The following is a 12,025-nucleotide window of genomic DNA, read 5'->3' as shown; positions in this document are numbered from 1 at the left end:
CCGGTTTCCCTTGACAAAATTCTCATACAATAACAACTACCGCACGAGCATCAAGAATGCTCCTTTCGAAAACTCTTTATAGTCATAAATGCATATCACTCGGTGGTACTCTCATGAGAGCAGAAACCATTTGCGAAACAACAGAGAAGATGATCCAAATCAAAGCTTGACTTCAAGCATTGCGAGACCGACAGAAGAGCTATTCCGACAAGCGGCGTAAGCCATTAGGATGTCAAGTCGGGGATCGCGTGCTATTAAAGGAATCTCCTTGGAAAGGAATGGTTCGCTTTAGGAAAGGAGAAAACCAGACCCACGATGCGCTGGACTGTTCGAGATTCTTGCTCGAATTGGTCCAAAGACATATAGACTGTAACTGCCTGTAGAGCTCAGCAACATGAATCCTGTGTTCTGTGTCCTGAATCTGAAAAGTGCCTATCAGGAAAAACTCCTATCATTCCCTTTATAAGGGATCGAAATGAACAAGAATCTCATGTTCGTCAAAGAACTAGTCGAGGTGTTTGAGATAGGGAAGTAGAGCATACAAAGCAAAGCCACATTTTCATTGTGAAGGTTCGATGGAACGCTAAGCGTGGACCAAAATTCACATGAGAAGCGCAAAGATCAAATGAAGTACCTATCCTCTCATTCATGATCATACCATTCGAAAGAATTTCGGGACGAAATTCCCTCTAACGGGGGGATGATGTCACAACTGGCACTTTTGCTAGGAGTTTCTATTCTCATGAAACCACCAACTATTGTAAGGCTTGTAATCTAAGTGAATGCTATACCTTGTCCTCGTTCAAATACCTCTTATAGGTTCAACTAGGGGTTGGAAACCGTAGGAATTCCGGTTCAAGTTCCTTATGAACTAAAATTATCCTATTGGGCATAATGGACCAATAAGCCTTCAACTTGACCACTTTAGGCCATGATGGGCCATAAAGGGATTTAATTACCCCTAATGGACCCTAAACCCATTTCTTTTACCATTTTGGGCCGTGAGTCTCCTTAAGAGCCCAATGGGCCGGAAATTTATTTTTGGGCCTCATAAATTCGGCCAAGACCAACAATGGGCAAAAACACCTCATCCTCATTTACCTTAGCCCAATCTCGGCCCAAGATCATTCCAAAAACAAAAAAAAAAAAAAAAGGAAAAGAGATGAATTATCCTAACCTTGCCACCTCAATATTGCATGGTGGTCATCCATGCATAATAACCACCATACAACAAGGTAGGTTCATGTATCTAGGCAAGGAAATCCTTTCTTTCTCTCCCTTCTTCAAACTCACGGCCATATGGCCTTTCTACCTCCACATTTCATTCTAAAACCCAACATTTTCTCTCATCATTCCTCTCAAACACTCTCAAGAAAAACCACCCTTCTTTCCTCTCAATTTTTGGAGATTTTAAGAATTTCAAGAAGGTTTTCCCACCTAGGTCATCATCTTTGGTAAGTTTTTCATTAGATCTATGATTTCACTCCTTGATCTACTCAAAAATCTCCTCTTACACCATACTTTCGTGAATCATACTCTTATAGCACCATAGAGCTCGAAAATCATCTCCATAACACATCTAGGGTCGAGATCTCTTCACTTCTTCATCAAAACCGACTTCCAAACCCCAAGGTGAGCTTAATACCCCCTATTTTCTGTTTTTATGAGTTTTGTGGGGGGGGGGGGGGGGGAATACAAGTGAAAGTGTAGATCTATATGTGTTTTGTATGCCTTGTATGATTTCCATGCTTATATGTGTGTTTTTGTGTGTTATAATGTTGGATCTAGCCATAAAACCCCTCAAAACCGAGATATACCTTATGTTAAATGATACTAGCATCAAGTATATTCCTACATACAAAGTATTCCAAGAAAAATAGCTAAATGGCTTAGTAACATTTTCTTTGGGCTAAAAACTCAATTTTTGGACATAAAATGCTAAAAATATAAAGTTAAAGGGCCCAAATTGAAATATTTCGAAATCTGATGGGGGAGATGAGTCAAAACAGTTTTCATAATGTATTTTCTGAAAATATACTTGTTGGAGGATTAAAAACATAAATTTCAAGCTTAATGGGCTAAAAATGACATTTTCGGCCCAATAAGGCCCATTATGCGAAATTTTCTGTTTTGGAGGGCCAAAACTGTGTTTTTCTGTAAAACAGTGGACTATTAGTGTTCCAAGTCCTTTTCAAAGGTTTAAAATGCTTTTTAAATTAAAAAGGACCAAAGTTGCAAGAATTTTCCAATTTGGGCCAAAATTGTCAAAGTTGCGAAAAAGAAGGGTTATAACCGAGACAACTGCATTTTCAGGGACTTAAACTGTTTTCAATGAAAAATGTGCTGAGAAATATCAATTTCAATAATTTTTGGTGTTAAAATGTCAAGAAAAATGATTTAAGGACCAAACCGGAAAGTTATTTAATTAAAGGGTTGAAAAAGTAAATTTTACAAACAATGAGGGGCTGAAAACAGAAAACTTCCAAGGCTAATTCAATACACGCAATTTGATCAAATAATGGCACCGCGACTATCGACGAAATACAATACACAACAATACCAAAAGTCGTTAAACGAATTGGTTCGGTCTCGAACCAATAAAAATCCGAAACTACTAACACGACGATACTACGATTCATACAAGTAACGTTTGGGAATTCAATATACATGCGAGTGTGCACAGACGTCTACGCACCATCTTTGGGCCCCAAAAGTGTAAAATCTTGTTTGTTGGGCCTAGCTAGCCCAATGACCTGATCTTAAGGCCCGAAGACCTCTACCTTACGAAGTGTTGGGTTTTACCGATCTAACACAACGTAAAAGGACTTTCAATGGCTTGTATACTACTGGTCCCCAAGGGTCCTTTGGTATTGCTAGTAAAGTCTACATTTCATGCGAGGTGGGTCAGGGACCCCTCGTACATTTTTTTATCCCCAACCGGTTAATGGAGTCATCGGGGTCTTCGTGTCCTCTTTCTCTTCGGATGTGGGACTACACGTAGTCAGGGCGGTTGGATAACGTGATTAGTACGGACGACGCCTACGGGATCGTTAGTATAGTTATAAACTGGTCGTTTGTGTAACGCGTGTTTATAGCAATTAATCATGCTCAAAAATAATCCGACGTCGCCTGGAATTGATAACTTCATGCGTTGCAATGGTTTCATTTTAACTTCATGAAATTCAAAGAATTAGGAAAACATCGGGTTTTCCTAGGGTTTTTCAATACATACGGATTCGAAATGTATACAAGTTTAATGAACAATTTTTACAAGTATAGAAACAAACAAGCATACCTATGGATCTTCACAAACGTTTTCAAAAGCTTTTCTTTTCAGAAAATATCGGATTTTCTGGTGGTTTTCAAACGACACGAAACATTGTTTTTCAATTACCGCTTATGAACTCACCAACATTTCACATGTTGACGTTTTTCAAAATACTTGTATTCTCAGGTAACCAGTGAATCAAAGGAAAATGTACTCAGTGATGGTTTGCAGTTTACTTATTAACGAATCGAACAATTTATTTTTGGGAATGTAATGTTTAAACAATGTACTTCATGTAAACTTTATTGGTTGTATTATATTAATGCATGGTGACGAATGTTGTTACGTTTCATATATATTCAATGTTATGGTATTCAATTGAGTCACTACAGCTCCCGAACGTTTCCGCCGCCTGGTTCGGGGGTGTGACAAATTCCCACAACATACTCAATCAAACACTGCTAACTGTCCTTTGGGTAAAATGACCATTTTTCCCCTGATCATGCCCTAAGTCAAAGTCAGAGTCAACTTTCAGTTGACCCGACTCGCCGAGTTGGCTTTCCAACTCGCCGAGTCCCTACCCAAACGATTGTCCTGAATCCCATTTCTACTCGTCGAGTTAGGCGACGACTCAACGAGTTCTCCTTCTAAACTGATATTCAAGTCCTTCATCCTACTCGCCGAGTTGTATGAACAACTCGTCGAGTTCATCTTCATCCGATGAACACTTATGCTAAGACTCGCCGAGTTGTATGAACAGCTCGCCGAGTCTGTTCTTGATCTAAGGAGATTGCCTTGAACTCGCCGAGTCAGGGCATTGACTCGCCGAGTTCCTTCATAGATGAGCTCAGCTTCCGACTCACTGAGTCACACCCCGTGACTCACTGCTCACTCGACACTACGAAAAGGGGACAAACTCGGAGACTCGCGAACCAACTCGCCGAGTCAGATGAACGACTCGCCGAGTCGTTACCATGCAATTACTATATGGTCGATTCTGCTTGAATCCAGCTCATGCCATACATAGATCTGGGCTCCTAGGGCCTGGTTATCACATAAAGTTTCCAACTTTACGTGTAAATAGACCACCATGAGGGTTTTAAGGTCCAAAATGCACCAAAAGGGGTAGATCTAGGGCTTTCATGCAATATGGTTCCAAAAAGACAGTAGATTTGAGCTCCTGGAGCTCAACCATGCCTAGATCTAAAGGTCAATCAGCTTATTACAAACCCTCAAACATACACAATCTTGGAAATGGCTCAAAGAGGACTTTAATGGAGCTATAAGGGACAATAAGCTTAAAAACAGAGGGGAAACGAGCTATACTTAAGGAGAAACGTTGGAATGACACAGAGATGCTTGGCCTCCTTCTCCTCTTATTGATTCACTCTTCTTTCTCCTCAAAAACTTCAAGAACACCACAAAAACACTTCAAACTCACAAGGAAGCAAGGCTAGAGAGAGATACAGGGCTCTAAGGGTGAATGGGGGCGAGATTGGGGCGGAAAGAGAGTTTAAATAGGGTGCAAACCCCTGAAACTTAGGGTTTCATCCAACAGCGGTGACTCGTCGAGTCCGGAATATGGACTCGCCGAGTCACCAACTTAAACGTGTCCCGAGTCCCGTATCTACTCGGCGAGTCGGACCTATGACTCGCCAAGTCCAAGGCTAAAAGAAGAGAAATACTCAAATAAGATTTACGTACCAGGAACCAGGTGCTATAAATCTCCCCCACTTATCTTAGACTTCGTCCTCGAAGTCTGCTGCTCGATCCTGAAACAGCTCGGGGTAATGCTCCATCATCTCGTCCACCAGCTCCCAAGTCCATTCCGAACCCTTGCGGTGCTGCCATTGCACCTTCACTAGCTCCACCCTCTTGTTCCTCAAATCCTTCGACTTCCTGTCGAGGATTGCGACTGGGCGCTCAATGTCGCCTTACCCGCCTCCCGGGTATCCATCACATACGCGACATATCCTACGCATCCCTGCTGAAGGTAGCGTCTCGCCCTTGCTGCTGAACATACTGTGGGTCCACACTGCGGCCTCTCGCCATGAATCACTAACTCTCCCCCACTTGGGGTCCTGACCCGCACTAGCTGTTGCGCGCAATCTATCACCGCCCCATTAGGGCTCAACCAATCCATGCCTATGATCACCTTGTTCCCGCGCAACGGAATGGGAACCAAGTCTACCAAGTAGCGCTCCTCAAACAAACGCAATACGCAATCTCGAAACACCATCGATGCTCGCACCGATCGATCATCAGCGATCTCTACCTCTAAAGGGAAATCTAACTCGCCCGAAGTCTCATGAAACTTCTTGCTAAGCGCAAGGGAAACAAATGATTGGGATGCACCCGAGTCGAACAACACCTGAACTGGGATGCCGTTCACATGGAACGATCCTAATGCATACATATACATACGGAGCACATATCAATATCATAACATCATAAAAATAAAATAGAGGGAAAGAATCATACCCGTCACCACATCGGGTGCGGCGCGTGCCTCCTCGGTAGTCAACTGAAATGCTCGGCTCCTCACCACTGGAGCCACTGCCTTGCCCTGTCGGCCATCCGTGATTGGCAGGGTCGCTGGAGTTGGCGCCTTCACCGGCGCTGAAACCGTCAACTGGGGGCAATAGGCCTTCTTGTGGACCCTCTGGTTGCAGTGGAAACACAGCAACTCCGATGTCTGAATAACTGCTGCCGGAGCAGTGCAATCCCTGGTAAAGTCCCCAGGCTTGCCGCACTTGTAGCAGCCTGATGATCCCAACCGACACGCTCCCTCGTGTGTCTTGCCGCATTTCCTGCAGCGTCCCCGTCCCTGTTGGCCTTTCGGCCCCGCATCTGATCCCTTGGGCTTCTTCCCCGAAGCCCCTCCTAACTGACCCTCTTCTGCCTTCCGTTTCTGGATGTGCTCCAAATCTATCTCCCTCTCCCTCGCCCTGGCAATCATGGAGTCCAAGGTGGGGCAAGCTGAAAAACTAACGTGCTCCCGGATGTCAGCCCGGAGCATGTCGTGATAGTGGGTCCTCCTCATATCCTCGTCACCATCATACTGGGGCACCAACAAAGCCCTCTCCCGGAACTTGGCGGTGATCTCCGCCACAGTCTTCGTCGTCTGCCTCATGTCCAGAAACTCCCTGGCCAACTGCTGAAGCTCGACAGCCGGCGCAAACTCTGCCCTGAACCTGGTCACAAAGTTCGACCAGGTCATAGCCTCGATAGCTGAGGCTCCCAACGAGTCACCCACTGACTCCCACCAATCCCGGGCTCGGTCCCGTAAACACCCGGCTGCATACCTCACCTTCGACCCCTCGGGGCAGAAGCTAGTCAACCGTGCAGACTCGATGTCTGCAATCCATCGCCTGGCAGCAATGGGGTCTTTCACCCCATGGAAATCCGGCGCACCACTGCCCCTGAAGTCCTTGAAGGAAAGTGTGCGAGATCCCGACTGGCTAGATGCCATATCACTCCTGAATGCCCGAAGGTGATCCTCCATCAACTCGATGATCCCTTCCTTGATCGACCCAAAGAGGATGGGGGTCGACTCAAGGATGCCTCTGGTGATCTCTGACGCGATGAACTCGCGTAGTCCCTCATCTACCGGCTCGGAACCTGATCCTGAACCTGACCCCTCTCCTAAACCGCCATCTACCGGCCTCGATCGAAGTACCACCATTCTGCAATACATAATACAATCATTAGTGATATTGATACTTCCTAAGGGATCACTGCTACTTACAAGTTCCCTGGTCTTATCTTGGCCTTCCTTGGTTCGGGTACGGATCCTCTGCTTTCAGTAGTACGGGCCCATACTACCTTCCACATCTATCCGTACCTTCTTCAAGGAATGCCTCGACTCCACCAGATCCCTTTCACTACTGCTGATCACTTCTATACTCATCCTAGGCTTGCCCTAGGGAAATCTCTGATTCTACTCTATCCAGTCCTCAGCTGCTGCAGGCCTCCTTGTAATGCCAATTAGCCATTACCCGAATACCATCACATGTGACGAGGCTCAGATAATCCTTCGAGTACCCGACTCGTCCCTACAACGGTTGGACTCAAACAAGAGCTGCGCAGTAGGATCAAATCCGGTACTCTAAGATTATTCAACCCTGATCACATGTGACGTGACATATTCGCCTAATGGCTAACTCCCATTATTCAGAGTCCCACATAGCACGAAGCAAGCAGCATTCATACAAGGGTAACAATCTCAATCAACTCTATCTGCTTATAGGAACTGTACTAGCATAAAGTGCTAAGCTCATACTATCAGGCATAACCTAATCAGGCTATCCTACTTGCTGTCTACTCAATAACTAGCATGCAATTCTCATACAACTGAAACACATAAAGCAGGCACATAAGGCATCACTCCTAGATCCTTATTCCTAATCTAACATGCTGTTCTACAAAAGCTGATAAACATAACATAAACTTGTATGGGTACTTTGAGGAACACTTACTTGAGCTCGGCTGGTCACGCACATCACACACTTCGTTCTTTCTCGAAACTCTTTTCTCAAATTTAAGAAAACATTTTCTTTTAGAAAATCTTTTAATCCCTCGATTTGAGTTCAGACACCCCCGAAGGTGTGTCCGAATCCCTCAAACCAGGGCTCTGATACCAACTTGTAACGACCCAATTTTCACGTCCAAAAATTTCGTTATAACACATTACATGAAAGCATTAATAGTTAAAACATTGTTTGATTAAACCATTTCACATCGAAAACCAAATTGAAAACCACAACATTCGATCAATCAAATATTAGAGTATCAATCCCAGAATAAACTCGTAACTGCGGAAACAAGAGAGTGTGTGTGTGACATGCTGCTACCGCGTCGGCTCCTTTCCCCTAGCTGAGGAGGTACCTGAAACCAAAACTGAAAACCGTAAGCACGAAGCTTAGTGAGTTCCCCCACTGTACCACATACCATATAATCTCATAACATACATATATTGTCAGGCATATCCGGGTGCCTGACCTACCCCTTCGGCCCTCTCGACCGGGTATTGCCTAACATATTTGGGTGTTGGCCTCCCCTTCGGTCCTCTCGACTGGATATTGCCTAGCATATCTGGGTGCTGGCCTCCCCTTCGGTCCTCTCGACCGGGTGCTGGGGAACTATTCCTCCCCTCCACTACTACCACATAACATGTATCACAATATCAGAATCTATCTAACATGGCTGGGTATGACTACCCCTTCGGCCCTACCGACCGGATACCTCGGGGACTATCTCCCCCTACTGTCACTAGCACATAACATCATATCATACTAGCACATAAACATAACACAGGTAGTAGTAATCCCTAGATGAATATCACAGAGACAATCATCTACATACAACTCCTACTGGTGGGTCGGCATTGTGGCCGTAGACCCACCGCTACTGGAAGGTAACTCACCTCGAAGTAGCTGCTGATCTGATTGGGAACTGACTGTCTACTGCTGCTGCTGCTGCTCCGGAAATCCTCCGGCTGCAATTCCCACAACATACTCAATCAAACACTGCTAACTGTCCTTTGGGTAAAATGACCATTTTACCCCTGATCATGCCCTAAGTCAAATTCAGAGTCAACTTTCAGTTGACCCGACTCGCCGAGTTGGCTTTCCAACTCGCCGAGTCCCTACCCAAACGATTGCCCTGAATCCCGTTTCTACTCGTCGAGTTAGGTGACGACTCGACGAGTTCTCCTTCTAAACTGATATTCAAGTCCTTCATCCTACTCGCCGATTTGTATGAACAACTCGTCGAGTTCATCTTCATCCGATGAACACCTGTGCTAAGACTCGCCGAGTTGTATAAACAACTCGCCGAGTCTGTTCTTGATCTAAGGAGATTGCCTTGAACTCGCCGAGTTCCTCCATAGATGAGTTCAGCTTCCGACTCACTGAGTCACACCCCGTGACTCACTGCTCACTCGACACTACGAAAAGGGGACAAACTCGAAGACTCGCGAACCGACTCGCCGAGTCAGATGAATGACTCGTCGAGTCGTTACCATGCAATTACTATATGGTCGATTCTGCTTGAATCCAGCTCATGCCATACATAGATCTGGGCTCCTAGGGCCTGGTTATCACGTAAAGTTTCCAACTTTACGTGTAAATAGACCACCATGAGGGTTTTAAGGTCCAAAATGCACCAAAAGGGGTAGATCTAGGGCTTTCATGCAATATGGTTCCAAAAAGACAATAGATTTGAGCTCCTGGAGCTCAACCATGCCTAGATCTAAAGGTCAATCAGCTTATTACAAACCCTCAAACATACACAATCTTGGAAATGGCTCAAAGAGGACTTTAATGGAGCTATAAGGGACAATAAGCTTAAAAACAGAGGGGAAACGAGCTATACCTAAGGAGAAACGTTGGAATGACACAGAGATGCTTGGCCTCCTTCTCCTCTTATTGATTCACTCTTCTTTCTCCTCAAAAACTTCAAGAACACCACAAAAACACTTCAAACTCACAAGGAAGCAAGGCTAGAGAGAGATACAGGGCTCTGAGGGTGAATGTGGGCGAGATTGGGGCGGAAAGAGAGTTTAAATAGGGTGCAAACCCCTGAAACTTAGGGTTTCATCCAACAGCGGTGACTCGTCGAGTCCGGAATATGGACTCGCCGAGTCACCAACTTAAACGTGTCCCGGGTCCCGTATCTACTCGGCGAGTCGGACCTATGACTCGCCGAGTCCAAGGCTAAAAGAAGAGAAATACTCAAATAAGATTTACGTACCAGGAACCAGGTGCTACAACGTCGCTTTTCAAAATCAAGCACCATTGTTTCTTCCCCCTTATCTCTTTTCTACATCTTTCGATTCTATTTACCCCCATCGCCGCCTCTTTTGGACCATAGTGAAACCAAATCGACTACCTATATGATTCAAAAATCCTCATACTTCCTTCGATATCGATGTTTCCCTCAAACCACCTTCGATCCCGAACCACTTCTTATACCTGCTCTGCCTCATATTTTGTTTAGATTTACATGTATTTCGCTATTGTAAGCCTAGTAATGGGTTTGTTTACAAGTCAATTATTTTATCCAGGTTGTTTACAAGTTTTTTTTTCTCACATCAATGAGTCTTCTCTCATGGAGTAGTTATTATTGGGGAAGTTGATCAAATATGGTCAAGATCCTTCAAAGGAGATGGTTAAGAGAAAAGAAGAATGGTGGTGGGAAAGATTTTTTTTTTTGATATTTTGATATGGAAAAGATTACGATGGGAGATTGGAAAAATGGGGAAGAGATATCTGATCTTAGGGGCTGTTTAGCAAGATCTGAATTTTTAAGATCTGAATTTTTAAGAGGTCTGAATTTCTAAGAGGGTCTGAATTTTTAAGATCTTAATTTTTTATTTGTTATTTGGTTGGAACCTCTTAAATGATTAGCTGAATGATGAAAATGACCATTTTACCCTTATGTATTATCTTTTGCTGAATTCAATATTTCTGATTTATAAAAATAACTCAACCAGCTCCTTGAATAATTATAAAAAAATATAAACACCATACAAAATCCAAATCAAACATAAATATTTTCAAATCCACTGAATAATACTATAATCCAAATAAAATCCTACAAAATCCGAATCATAATAATATATTCTCAAATCCATGAAACCAATGGATAGTAGCCATTGATTCAACAACTTTTGTGACTGATTTTGTTGAACCGTTCTTCCCGAAATTGTGGCTGCTAATGTTGTTTTGAAGCTTGGATCTTTTGTCAATGAAAAATGTCTTTTGATCTACGAAAAACTCTTGCCAAAATCATTATATATGCACTCGTGACATACAAAAGGAAATCTGGAATCAAAGAAACAACAAAACATTTGAATATAAATTTTCCATATCATTTTAAACAAGAAACTCAAGAACTTGTATCAATTAACAAAAAAGATTTCAAGCAAAAACGCATACAGATTCAGATCTCAACATCAGATTTCAAGCAAAAACACATACATATTCAGATTTCAATATCAGATTTCAAGCAAAAACACATGCAAATTTCAAGCAAAAACATATACAGATTTCAAAAACTCAAGAACTTGCATCAATTACACATCATATTTCACAGCATCTCCAGGTCTGATTTTAAGAACTAGAAATACTAGCATAGAAAGTTCACTGTACTCATTCATTACACTACCAAACATATTATAAGAAATCTCATATAACTAAAACTTCATGAATTTCCAACATCAGCTACATAAATTTAAAACCCCAAATTACATGTATAAAGTAACTCATCAGCAAGAATGTTTAATTGAACACACATCACAAGTATTGTGTACTATATAAATCCAAAGTGAGCACATAGGTTTCGGAAGCTAGATTGAAAAATTAGGTTTTCCAGAACTCACCTTATAGATAAAACGCCACCACCAGAAACAATTCAATTGCAAATAGATGATTTCTCCCCCTTTTCTGTTCTTTCTTGACCTTCCTTGACCGCAAAGTAAACAACACCGCAAACTCAATTAACTCAATGGGTCGAAGCCAATATTGGGGTTAGCGACAAAAGAACGAATACTAGTGATAGCATCCACTTGCCGGCAACACAAACCCTAGGCTCGGGTGTGGTTGCAGATCGGAGAGGGATTAGAGTGAGAAGGTGGCGTTCGACCATGACATGCGATGGTGGTGCTGTGCGACGGCCGATGCCGAAGTCCGGCGAGATACAAGGGAGAGGATGGTGGCGGTTCTTCTTTGATGGCTTCAAGAAAAGAGAGAAGGG

Source organism: Lactuca serriola, chromosome 1, assembly GCF_051521515.1.
Source record: "Lactuca serriola cultivar US96UC23 chromosome 1, Lser_US96UC23_V15, whole genome shotgun sequence".
Classification (NCBI taxonomy): Eukaryota; Viridiplantae; Streptophyta; class Magnoliopsida; order Asterales; family Asteraceae; genus Lactuca; species Lactuca serriola.
The sequence above is the reverse complement of the archived record's forward strand: the minus strand, read 5'-3'. Positions refer to the sequence as shown.